Source organism: Mus caroli, unplaced genomic scaffold (assembly GCF_978045245.1).
Source record: "Mus caroli unplaced genomic scaffold, Mus_caroli_1 scaffold_13, whole genome shotgun sequence".
NCBI classification, from domain to species: Eukaryota; Metazoa; Chordata; class Mammalia; order Rodentia; family Muridae; genus Mus; species Mus caroli.
The window spans coordinates 51,466,903-51,481,072 of record NW_028227268.1 but is presented as its reverse complement, the minus strand read 5'-3'; positions in this window follow the sequence as shown (position 1 = coordinate 51,481,072).

The window sequence follows — 14,170 nt, the reverse complement described above, 5'->3', positions numbered from 1 at the left end:
CATAAACACTGGACCATTGCTGCGACTCATTTTGGATATCTTGCTGTTTTTCAGCATCAGGGTGATGTTGCGGTTAGACAGGGCATCTGGGGCAGGCAGGTTCTGTGCAAACTCCAGGCTGCCACACACCTCTCTCCCCTCATTGTCTCCTACCCTGAGGCTCAGCAAGCTCAACCTTTGTGCTTGTATCCTGTGGGGAAGTGCTACTGCCCTGCACTTTCCATCTCTCAGCAGGGCAAGCAGCCCAGGCTGTAGCTGCAGCTGCTTCATGCTGGGTGCCTGTTGGTGGGCCTAGGACTGGCCATTTTCAGTCATGAGATGTTTCCATGGGAGCTCCAGGCTGCCGCACACCACCCTGTCCTCAGTGCTGGCTGCCCTTCAGTATGGTTCACCAGGAATAACTATTCAGCTTGTAGACTGTGGGATGAACCACTTGCTGTCCCATGCTCTCTGCCTCCAATCAGGAGAAGCAGCACAGTAGGCTGCAGCAAGGGTGGTTCCATGTTGGTGGCCACTCAGCAATGACCTGCTGCTGCAGGAGCTCCAGGGAGCCCCACTTCTCCCTGTGGCCCATGCCAGGGCTCCACAGCTCCTCAGGAATGACTTTGTGCTTGCAGCTTGCTGGCTGAGATGCAGCAGTGAAGGGTGTAGATTTGTCATTCTCAGCACGTAGCTCTGTTCTGCCATCTTTCAATTGTGTGAGTCCACATTTTAAAAGCATCTTCCCATAAGACTTGCCTTTTCACACCTCCCTTAGCTGTTCTGGAGCTATTGTGAGCCCTGCATACTCCTGTTCTGTAGCTACCTCATCCTTCTGATCCTCCATGGATCTATCAGATTCCTTGGAACTCAGCGGCTGGTGCCAGCAACCACTGCCATCTTTGTTTGTCTCTCTGTTTCTCTATCTCTCTGTGCCTCTTTTTCTCTGTCTCTTTGTGTCTCTCTGTATTTCTCTGTTTGTCTGTCAATCTCTCTGTCTCTCTGTCTGTCTCTGTCTCTCTGTCTCCTCTCTCTCTCTCTCTCTCTCTCTCTCTCTCTCTCTCTCTCTCTCTCTCTCTCTCTCTCTCTCTCTCTCTCTCTCTCTCTCTCTCTCTCTCCTCTCTTTAAGACAGGGTCTCATGGAATTCACTATGTAGACCAGAGATCTGCCTTCCTCTGCCTCCCAAGAGCTAGATAAAAGGACTGCATCACCCACCCAGTTTTTTTTTTCTATCTCTTAAGGACTAGCTACCCACGAAAACATCTCACTTCCAGATTATCTGTACACTAAAATCTGGTCAGCAATACACAACCCCCCCCTCCTTGAGCACTTCCTCGTTCCAAGGTATGGGAGTCACACCTGGAAAGACACAGGCCACAGTTGCTGACCACAGTGAAAATTACACAAGTCATTTGATCAACACAGGCAGTTCAATAACTTGTCTCCTCCTCTTCTTGTCTTCTTTCCCTTCCTCCTTCTCCTCCCCCATTTCTTCTCCTCCATCTTCTCCTTCCCCTTCCTCCTCCTTCTCCTCCTTCCTTTTTTGCTCCTCCACCTATTCCTTATCCTCTCTTCCTGCTCCCCTCACTGCTTCCTCTTCTCTGGTGTTATATCACCTTGCATCATCTACAATGACATTTTATATAAAGGGACTTGAGCATCATAGGTTTATTATTTATAGGCTATTGTGGAACCATGTCTCTGGGTATTGAATGATAGCTGTATATGTACAAGTGTGCATATGTTCTGGATGTATGGTCACCAAACTAACCACAGTGGCACCTTTGGGGAAATGACTTAATATAAATCATTTTGCTGTGTGTCATCTGTGATATGTAAACTTTCTACTTGTCTACCTATAATTGATCTATTTGTTTTCATTAGGAAGTCACAAGAAGGTCACAAGGGTTTTGTTGACACTAAGGATACAAGCCAGTGGATGTCAGCAGAGCTGACTTGGCTTCTGGCCTAGGATTAGTAGATATGCCCTTCAACCCCTCCTCCATTTCAGAAGCTACTCAAGCCCTTTAATACTGTCTTCACAGACAAAACAGATATCTAATATTATAATATCTATTGTACCATATAACACAATTGTATCCACTATTATGTAATTATAGCTTTGTATGGAACTGGGAAATGTTTGGTATTTAATGCAGAAGTGAAAGCAGAAGTACTACATATAAAAGCAAAGACACACCAATTTTAACACGTGTAAAGTGCCAAGTACAGAGTGACATTAGAAGCTCATGCTTAGAGCACCAGAGCTAAGTTTGTCACCTTGTTGAAGACTGATCACAGGTCCTGGGACATGCTGGGCAAACACCCTACCACTGAGTGACATTCCAGCTCTTAAAAAGTTAAATTTTGATCCACCATTCCCTAGATCCTAAACCCTAAACATAGAACCTCTTTGTACAAGTTAGGTTTTTTTAAATATATATATATATATATATATTTTAAATTAGGTATTTTCCTCATTTACATTTCCAATGCTATCCCAAAAGTCCCCCCATACCCTCCCCCTCACTCCCCTACCCACCCACTCCCACTTTTTGGCCCTGGAGTTCCCCTGTACTGGGGCATATAAAGTTTGCAAGTCCAATGGGCCTCTCTTTCCAGTGATGGCTGACTAGGCCATCTTTTGATACATATGCAGCTAGAGTCAAGAGCTCCAGGGTACTGGTTAGTTCATAATGTTGTACCACCTATAGGGTTGCAGGTCTCTTTAGCTCCTTGGGTACTTTCTCTAGCTCTTCCACTGGGGGCCCTGTGATCCATCCAATAGCTGACTGTGAGCATCCACTTCTGTGTTTGCTAGGCCCTGACATAGTCTCACAAGAGACAGCTATATCTGGGTCCTTTCAGCAAAATCTTGCTAGTGTATGCAATGGTGTCAATATTTGGAAGCTGATTATGGGATGGATCCCCACAAGTTAGGTGTTTTGTTAGCTTGACACAAGCTGGAGTTATTTGGGAGGAGGAACCTCAATTGAGAAAATGTCTCCATCTGATTGCCTGTAGTCACTATTGTTCTGTAGGTAAGTCTGTAGGGTATTTTCTTGATTGATGATTGATGGAGGAGGGTACAGCTCATCAAAGGCAGTTCTACCATTGGGCAGGTTTTGAGTCATATAAGCTAGCCAATACCCCCAGAGTTCCCAGAGACTAAACCACCAACCAAAGAGCACACATGGTGGGATTCATGGCTCCAGCTGTATATGAGGCAGAGGATGGCCTAGTCAGACATCAATGGGGGGAGAGGCCCTTTGTCCTATGAAGCCTCTATGCCCCAGTGTGGGGGAATGCCCAGGAAACCAGGAAAGGGGATAACATTTGAAATGTAAATAAAGAAAATACCCAATCCAAAAAAAAAAAAAAAAAAAAAAAAAGGAGAGAAAGGAAGAAAGCAGACTGAACAATCCAGTAAGCAGTGTTTCTTTTCCTCTCTGCTTCAGTTCCTGCCTCCTTGAATTTCTGCCCCGACTTCCCTGGATTGGCACCTATAAACTGAAGTAAACCTTTCTTTTCCTAAGCTGCTTCTAGTCAAGGTATTCATCACAGCAGCAGAATAAAAAGTGAGCACCCTATCGTGCACTCCAGGAGCACCAAGTTGCTTGTCTCCATTTCTAGACTTCAGTGTCTTCTTGCCCAGGTCATGACCTTCCAATTGTCTAGTGAACAGTGATGCCTCATCTCTTCTCCCACTCACCTTCTGGATAGAACATTATGCAGTAAATGAGAGAAGGAGCATAACTGAGCCTGACAGAGCGGGAAGAGGCTTCCACGGTGACATTTGAAGCCATGTGTCTCCTGCAGAGCCAGACAGACTGTCTCAGACCCCTGGGAGGAAGATGTAACACAGGCAGTCAGTTGGTGGGGTGAAAATTAAGTACAGTTCATTAAAACACAATATTTAGGTATAATAATTCTGCAAGAGCAGCTTTGAATAATTGAAGATGCATTTAATTGACTCTATTGCTCTGGTGTGAATACTAAGAGCGAGGTAATAGCAATTTTTAAAGTTGAGCAAATACGGATTCATACATTTCCAGCATGGAAGGTGTTTGGTACCAGGCTTGTGTGGGATGACGGTGGGTAGACAGGGCCATCTCAAGGCTTACGGGCTTCTTCTTCTGTGCCCATCTCCTGTACTAGCTCCACCCAACTCCTACCAACTCCGATCTCCATTTTCCTGTTATATAGCCATGGAGTATCCATGGCATGCTCAGATACTTTTCAAACTATTATCTTCATACTAATTATCATGTCTGACGCAAAGGATTATTTAACCTTTCAAAGTAGAAGTTCGCATCCCTGAATCCTGTGACAAGTCCAAAAATAAGTATTGCATCCTTTTTATTTCTGAGACTAGGGCTGGCCCTCAGAACAATCTCATTAATCAATAGCTGCCTGTTGTACTAAATGGTGACTTACTTCAGCTTATAGGTTACAGTCTATCACTGAGGAAACTCAGGGCAGAAACTCAAGGAAGCTGCTTGTTCTTCCACACATTATTATTACTTCTAACCAAGAAACACATCACAGCCAAGGAAGAATGACAAGTAACCGTGGTTGCTGCTCACTGCTGGTTGTAGGCTCACACAGGCTCATGCTTAGCTAGCTTTCTTATAGATCTCAGCTCCATCTGCTTAAGGAATGGTGCTGCCCATGGTGGTTTGGACTCATGTCAATCAACAATCAAGACAATCCTGCATAGACAATACCGCAGAGCTATCTGATCTATTTGGGCAATCCCTGAATTAAGACTCTGTTCTCAGGAGAATCTAGGATGCCTGTCAACAGTTAAAGCTAACTAGGACAAGAGTGGCAGACCACAACATCCCCAGAGTGTTAAGTCTCTAGCCCTTGAGATCCAATCCCAGCAACTAGAAGAGAGTAAGGAGGAAAGATGGCCCAGTTCCAAGTCAGCACCCTTTCATTCTTCTCTCTCTGCTCAGTTCCTGTCAGATTCATGTCAGAAACACCAGACAGGTGTCCCTCCATCTATGTTTTTGGTTATTTATCATAGTAACAGAAAGCAAACTGGTACAGTAGGTAAGTACTTTACCAGCTGAGCTACATCCCTAATCTCAGATCCATCAGAATCTTATGGGACTACCAGGGTATATATATTGTACTGCCTACCTGCTTCCATTGCAAGTCCCTTGTTCTCAGAAGCCAGAACTGTGGAAATCACTAATGGCTCCAAAGGCTCCTCTTCCTTTCCTCCCCCCTCTCCCTCTCCCTCTCCCTCTCCCTCTCCCTCTCCCTCTCCCTCTCCCTCTCCCTCTCCCTCTCCCTCTCCCTCTCCCTCTCCCTCTCCCTCTCCCTCTCCCTCTCCCTCTCCCTCTCCCTCTCCCTCTCCCTCTCCCTCTCCCTCTCCCTCTCCCTCTCCCTCTCCCTCTCCCTCTCCCTCTCTCTCTCTCTCTCTTTCTCCCTCTTTCTCCCTCTTTCTCCCTTTCTCTTGGTTTCACACAGATAAGGAAGGAACAGCCATGACATCCTCAGTCCAGAGTTGGACCTGGAGTCCTTTTAGCCCACTTCTATTAGAGACTATCTACAACTGCTGTCAGTCAGGATTACACTTGATTGTCATTTCTTGTCCTAATGCTTGAAATTCTTCAATACACCAGTTTATCCAATTAATTGTATTTCTTATCTCCTCTCCCCTGCTAGATTGAAAGCTCTATAGGGACAGCTGTTTTATTATTTTGTCAACCAACAAATGGCCAGTACTTGTCACATAATTTTTTGTGGGGCAAGTAGAAGTCACTAGTGGGTACCAGTCTCTACTCCTTACCCATCACTCATTTTCCTCTCCCCTGCTGCACCTGCCAGAGTGTGAAAGGTCACAGGCAAGATTGTTAATTATGAACCATTAGGGCTCTTCTACGAATTGGAATCGTTATCCATTCATGATGTGTACCCAACCTGCCAGTATTGGGGGTGGGGTGGAATCCAGTGTGAAAGGTCTTTATCTGCAACGGTGCAGAGATCTGCAGAGACCAGGATAAGCAGCTGGGTTGTGCATTGACTTTTTTATGCTTTAGCCCACAGGGGCACAAGTCTGTTCTGCTCATATTTTATGCCACATGGAAAATCGCCTTATAGCAAGGAGGGTCAGTGGGAGTGTGAGAGGTTGATGGGATGTGGACAGAGTCTCTCCGCCTCTGCTATATCCTTTTAGGTGCTTTCACATTCATAGAACCATATACGGCACAAAGATGGTATGGTTAGCAGTACAATGTATATACCCTGGTAGTCCCATAAGATTCTGATGGATCTGAGATTAGGGATGTAGCTCAGATGGGAAAGTACTTACCTACTGTATCAGTTTGCTTTCTGTTACTATGATAAATAACCAAAAACATAGACAAAAACAACTGAGGAGGGAAATGGTTTATCTGGCTGACCCTTCCAAGTCACAGCCCATGAGACATGAACTCAAGGCAGGAAAAAGAGCCCATGGAGGAATGCTGCTTACTGGCTTTCCTGAAGACTCACATTCAGGTTAGCTACAAAACACCAAGGACTACCTTGCCCAGGGTTGGCACCACCCAAAGTGAGCTGGGCCCTCTTATCAATCATTAAGAAAATGCCCCAGAGACTTGCTGTGGCAGCTTGAAGGAGAATCTCCCCCATGGGCTCTTATATTTGAATACTTGGTCCCCAGGTGGTAGAAAAGTTTGGGAAAAATTAGGAGGTATGGCATTGTTGGAGGAGGTGAATTACTGGTGGTGAGCTTTGAGGTTTCAAATGTTCACTCCATTTTCAGTGTCTCATTGTTATGGATCAAGTTGAAAGTTCTTAGCTTAAGCTTCAGCATCAAGCCAGCCTGCCTGCTGCCATCTTCCCATCATGATGGTCATGGACCTCTAGTATTCTGATCCCCAAATTAAACACTTTATTAGTTGTTTGGATCATGGTGTCTTGGCATAGCATAATAAAGTAACTAATATATTTGCCCACAAGCTAATCTGATAGAGACAATTCCTCCACTGAGGTTCCTCTTTCTGGGTGACTCTTATTTGTGTCAAGTTGACAAAAACTAACCAGCATACTTACTAACATACATGAGACTCTGGGTTTGATTCCCAGGCTTACATCAAAGAGGATATGGTGGCATTCATCTGTAATCCCTGTGCTTGGTAAGTGAAATCAGGAGAATCAGAAATTCAAGGTCATTTATAGCTCTACAATGAATGAGTTTGAGACTAGCCTGGGCTACATTAGATTTTGTTTCAAAACAATAAAAATGATTACAGTGAATGTGGAAAATTCCTATCGTCTGTCAACATGAGAGCCATGATAGTGTGATTTCTCATTTTTTTTGTGATGATAGTGGGTAAATAAATTTGCTATGTGGCCAGATAGAAAAAAAATAGAGCACAGAACATCACACACATGACATCATAACTGATGATAATGATAAATGGCTGCATTGCACCTTTACTATATTACAATTTTTATTTATAGAGTGGCTCTGCTCATTGGGAAAAGATACCGTGAGAAAATGTGCTGAGCCACACCACCACCAGCACTTAATTTTACACACACACAACATACACGTACATACATACCACACCACACACATACAAACATACCACAGACACATACAGAGAGAAACAGAGAGAGAGAGAGAGAGAGATCATGAACCCATAGCCTAAATATAGTTAGCTCTTCAATTTTGATGACTTTATGATGTCACAATTATACAGCTCCCAAACAATACATTTCTCAGAGTCTACCTCCCATCACTAGCAATGCTCATACCTACATTCAATCATTTGCATACGTGTTACCCACTTATGCCTACCAGCACCCTGATCCAGATTCAGGTCCAACTCCTGTGGATCTATACAATATCTATCCATGTTCTGTCACCTCTATATCCACCAGGCTCACCCAGACCCCTTGGGTTTATTCATAGCCAGCCATATGTACGTTTAGTTTTTCTTTCCTCAAACTAAATGGCTGTTTGATACATAGAGACCTTTCTGGGTGTAGTACTGTATACTTTGGGAGATGAGGAAGCCTTTGGTATGTCAGAAACTGTTTTAGACTCCATGTATTAGCAGCAGCATTTTGTATTAATTATTTATTGAGGAAACACTCTGCATTTAAAGAGCTGCACATCTGTGCCCACTAGAAGCATTGACACGCATTGCTATGTCAGCATGCCATTTCATTTATTATGCAGGCTACAGATCGTGCCCGTGGCACGTACAGTTTCAAGGACCCTCGGCAACAATGCCACGGCCTAGAAGCTGGAGTTCCTGAGGTAAAAGAGTGCTAATGAGCACAGAAGCAGCATCTAGGGTTTTTTCTTCCTCTCCTCTCCCCACTGGTAGCAGAGAGAAGCCAAGCGAGTGGCATGAATGTAATGCCTTACTCTCCCAGGAGCTGCTTCTGTCTGGAAGCTTCAGCATAACTGTACTTCAATTTAGCGGCATTGTGTGCTCTCTCCTCATGGACAAACCCCATTTGCAATATAGACCTTAGCTTGCAACTAATAGGAAGGAACAGATATCTAGAGAATGTAATCTATTATCTCCCACGCAGTGGTCTGCTCACCTCCAGGATTTCATTTCACATTTGAAAGTCCCTCAAGATGCTAACATTATGCCAAGAATTTTCTGAAGATGAAAAAGGATCATTTAGGGAGCTCTGTCAGAGGTGGGGAAAGCCTTGCAGGCATCTGGGGGAGAAGCTCTCAACCAGATCTTACACTTTTCTCCCTCCTCCTTCTTCCCTCCTCCGTCTGTGAAGATTCCAGACCATCTCAAGGACATCCAGTCTGGGTCTGTCTCTGCTAAGTGCAGTGGAAGTTCATTCTAAAAGCTATAGGTCCTTGCTAAACATCTCAGTATCCACTGACTTACAGCTTCCGTCCAGACTTAGTCAAATTGCTTGAAATCTATTCTTTTCCTGTGCACGCCGGATGATGTGTGAATGCTCCCTGTGATTGTCACCCCGACATCTGAGATTCCCCTTAGACTTATGTGCAGAAGTCATTGAGAGCTATTTTCAGTAAACATTGAGAATGTCTGAGTGGGCCAGTGCCGGCAGGTAGCAACGTCAAGAACCACTAGGTCTTCTACTTGTTCTTCAAAGCTCCATCAACTAACTCTAGGCACTGTTTCTTCCACGGATGGCCCCACATTCACAGCTCCAACATAGAGGCAGCCTCTTAGCATCCTTTGCAAATGTTCTCATACATGCTTCTGTATCAGAAAGCCTGGGTATCACTCCTTCTATTTGGCCTCTTCTACATGGCTCAACCTCAACCATGCAGACACTTTCCAGGACACCCAGTGGATTCCTGAAGCTGTGGATCAAACAGGATCCTATAATACTATGTTCTATTCCTGTGCAAACCTACCTGAAGCAGAGCTCATTTTGTTTTGTTTGGAGGTCCTGGAATCAACACATGACCTGTAAACATGACTCTGTTATACAGATGCTCTACTACTGAGTCAGATACCCAACCTTCTAAAGCTTAAGTTTACCAATTAGACACACACCATGATAGAAAACAATGAATAATTATAGAAGAACAATTATAACAATATACAACAAACCAAAGTCACTGAAAACTTACATCGTTTACTTTCTGACCTTTTCATTTAAGATGTCTGAACAATTCATATAGGGCCATGTCTGGGTCTGTGGCACTGCAGCAGCAGAGATCTATTTCTACCAAAGGCCAGGTAGATGTCCCCGGTCTGGGTTGCTGCCTGAGGCCGTGTTGGTGTCTGAGGGATGTGCAGAGAAGGCCCTACCTCTTGCTTGGGCATCATGGGAGAGCTGGCCCTGAAGGCATGAGAGCAGGAGAGCTGGCTCCACCCCTCACCAGCTGCAGATCTTGAGAGAGCTGGCCCTGCACCTTGCCTGGGCAGCACAGAAGAGCTGGCTCTGGTTGCAGGGTTACAAATGAGCTAGTCCCAAGGGACTAAGCATGGGAGAGCTGGCCCTATCACTTGTATGCTGTATGGTGGAGGGTGGAGTTGCCTTCCTCTTCACTTACCACCTGCGACAGTGGGAAGAGCTGGTCTTACACCTTACCTGGGAAGCTCAGTAGAGCTGGCCCTACTGGTGTGGGTGCAGATGAGTCAGCTCTGAGGACATGAGAATAGGAGAGATGACTAGCTGCTTCATTGGGTGAGTTATCCAGGGCAGTGCTGGAAAGCTCACCCTGGTGATGTGGCTTCCAGACAGCTCTTGAGATCATCAGTTTAGCTACCCTCCAGGTCCTGATCCAGGGCTTTAAGTTAGCCCATCCCAACCAACCTCTACCCCATCCATGAGCTGCTAGAGTGTATGAAGGGGCTGATCCTACAGATCCAAAGCTGCAGGATATCCATGGCACATGATAACAACAGGATATTCAAGAGGAGTCCATGTAGGGTCTAGTATTGATAGTATAGCAGAAGCCAGAGGCCTTGAATCAGACCAATAACTCACTGCAATGAGCATTTGCAAGTAAAGAAGTGTGGACAAAAGGTTATAATGTGGGACACACTGTTACACACTACAGCTTCCACAATTTTTATTTTTTTTTTATTTTGGGAGGGAGGTTGGAAGGGCAGAGGGCAGGGAGATGAGTGGGATTGGGGTAGATAATGTGAAACTCACAAAGAATCAATAAAAAGTCAAATAAAAACATCTCTGGACAATTGAAACCATGGCAAGTGCGGTCAGAATTAAGGGAAGAGTTCTGCAAACCTTCCCTTCCTGCATAGAATCCCTTGGTACTCAAATCTGTAGTTTCTAAGATTTATTTTATTTTGTGTGTACAAGTGTTTTGCCTGCACATATATCTGTAAACCATATGCATGTAAACCATATGCATGGATCCCAGAAAAGGTCATCAGATACCCTGGAACTGGAGTTGTGATCTCCTGGGCCAGAGGATTGTGCTCTGTCATGTGGGTGCTGGGGATCCCACTGTCCTCTGGAAGAGCAGCCAGTGCCTTTAACAGTTGAGTCCCCTCTCCAGCCCCAGTGTTCAGGTCTCTGGCAAGCTAGGTCCCAGCTAGGGCCGTGTGTGTCTTATTTCATATCATTTATATGTACAATTTCTATGGATTTGGTGATAGCAGGGAAGTCTTCAGGAAGCCCTACCACCTGTTGATCAGAAGTTCACCCCTTGCCATGGGGAAGGGATGTTAGATGCTCAGAACCTCTTGAACTTTAGGATCCTTAGACTCAAGTTACCTGTTTTGGGTCTGCAGATTCGTGGGTCATTCTATGACATCCCTATATTCTGTCAATCATCTTCCTGGGATTGTCTCTCTGAATATCACCTGAACTGATCAGCCCCATCCAACGCTCCCTGTCCTCAGTCTCTAGAACCCCAGTGGGGAAAGGTTGTGTGTGAATGAAGCACAATTGACTAGGGGTTTAGGGTGGTGGGAGCAAGTGTCCTCTGAAAACAATCTGTGTGCAGGAATCCCTTCATCAGTTCTGCATCTAAGCGTCTTTCTCTGGTGCTGCCTCATATGTGGGACCCAGGCTCCAAAGGACCCTCCCCCCCAACATGTGTCATACAGAGCAGACTAGACACAGCATCACTGGAGTCCAGCTCTTCTGGCCAGTGCACCATAAGTTATCACCAAACACACCAGGATCTTGAATGTGTGTTGGGGATAGCACCCCTGTTTCATCCCCACACTAGCAACTTGATTTTGAAAAACTACAACATGTGTCGGAGGTTGGTTACAGAAGAGCCATGGACCTACAGAAGGAGTTGACTGGGTGGTCCAAGAAAGCAAGTAGAGGTAGGTGATGCAATCCTGGCTGAGGTGACCCTAGAAATGATGGCAGCCTACAAAGCTGGACAGACTCCTTTTGGAATGTGTGAATCTGTGAACTGATTCTGTGTGAGCTCTGCCTAGCTTTTGACTCCGGCCACAGCCAAGTACTGAACCAGGACAGTCATCCTGGCATTTACCTCTAGAGAGATTCTGATGCCCTGGGACTCCTGGTGGCAGAGGGAGCTTTGCTCCTAAGCTGGCAGATGGCTGCTGTCTGCTGAGGAAAGATTCCCAGTCCTGTTTACAACTTCCCTGGGATCCTATTGATGTTTCCAAGACATTCTCAGATAATTCTCAAAATAAAATTAATTCTGATACATTTCTTTTTAAACATAACAAGTGCCAGACAGATTTGTGTGGAGAAACGTTGGTTACAGAAGAAAATCATGAAAGGAAGCCAGCACCTCACCCTTCTGCTCCTGGAGGAACAAGAGAGGGCCACTGCACAAAAGCTGGGTCCCCTTACCTAGCTGTGAGGACCTAAAGATACCATCACTACACTTGAGGATGATGTCCCAGGCTCAGAGAAGGCATTGGTCCTTGTTGCTGATGAGAGGTGTGCTCCACAGACCAGGAAACCCACAGCCTGTGGACACCTAAGCCAACACCCTCACCTCCCTCCCTTATAGCTGTTTGCTGCATCCTTTCTTCTGCTTGAGGTTAAGAGAACCCAGTGTCTGCTCTCTGGCTTTCTTTTGAATTCTTTTCACAGGTCTTCCATTCCTACCCCCCCCCCACACACACACACAAGCTTTCTCCAGCCTCCCCATCCTTTCCCCTTCATCTATTTTTCTAAACCTTTTGTCTTCTTTTCTTTCCTGCCCTTTTATGTTTTAGAGAACACTGTCTGGCAGGCCTCTGGTCAAATCTCAGCAATCCTTCAGAAAGTCTTTACTTCTTTCTTGAGACTTAGTCATTTTCCTCTATTCTGTTCTTTCTCAATTTACCCTGCCTCCTCCTGGCCACTCCACCCCTCAGGGGAAGTTGTGGTAGGGCAGAGTGTGGTAGGTGCACAGCCTGTGGGTCAGTATCTTCCATGTTCAGGGTGCATCTTCCCCTCACAGTTAAACACTTCTGACCTAGTTTTGTAATTGGTCAATGCCTGACAAGATCCTCAGTCCAATCAGGTTTTCAATGAAGATGGATCGTGTCACACTCTCAGGTCTCCTGGAACATGTCTGTTTGTCAGACCACCACCATGAGGCACTGTCACACATTGTATTAAAGCTTCCGGCACGATGGAAGCTAGTAAATGATGGTCCTGTAGAACAAACAACAGAAGTTTGACTATTGGACACCTTTAAAAGGAAGAGTCTATTTAAAACTTTGCATTCATTTAATGTTGGAACATGTCTGGACTTAGAAAAAAAAATCCTTGTGAAATAGTATAAAATTGTCCCATGAACCCTTCACCCAGATTTCTTACATGTTAACATCACACACAAGCAAGCACAGTTTTAGGGACAGGCAGTTAACATTCACACAGTAGTACTCTTATCTAAACTGGAGACCTTTCCAGAATTTCCTGCTGGTCCCATTAATGTCTCTGCTGTGGCCCAGAGTCCAGCTTGGGATCCTGTGTGACATTTCATGGTCACAGTCCCTTGCTTTTCTTTAGTCTTGCTTTGCTTCATATGTCCTTCACTTTAGAGGAGTATGCTCTACTAGTCAGTGTTCTGCCACTACGATGAAATCCCAGAGGCAATTAACTAACAACAGTTTGGGAGTTCCCAGTCCATGGTTTTACAGGCCCTATTGCTTTGGATCTATGTGGAGGTAGCAACATATCTTGGCAGGAGCACATAAAGGACTTAGTTACTCATTTCATGAGCTGGGAAGCAAAGAAGAAGAGAGACAAAGACTGGTGCCCTTTCAAAGACACCCGAGTTATAGAAGGCAAGGTCTCACTGTGTAGCTCAAGATGGATTTGAACCTGCATTCCTGCTGCCTCTGCCTCCTGAGATCCAGGATTACAAGAGAATGCCACCACACTTTGCAGTAGGCATCTGACTGTAGACTGTCTTCAAACCTGTGTTCGTCTGATCTCTTTTCATGTTCATTCAAATTATGTATTTAGGGCACTAATACCAGTTAAGTGATATTATGCCCTACTTAGTCCTTCTGACCAAGAGCTGTGTAGGGGTGAGGCAAGCCATTAGCTTAATCATTGGTAATGTTGGGCCCACCGTGTTCTTCTACTCTGATGTTTCCATTTACTCCCTGGAACTTAATCTAGAGCCTGGATGAGGAGGCTGAGGTTCTGTCGGCATCCTTGGCTTGCTCTCCCATTTTAGCATCCACAGGTGAATCTTGACTGAAGACTTATTCACAAGGCATTTGACATCTCCTGTTTTGTTTTTAAGGAAAACCT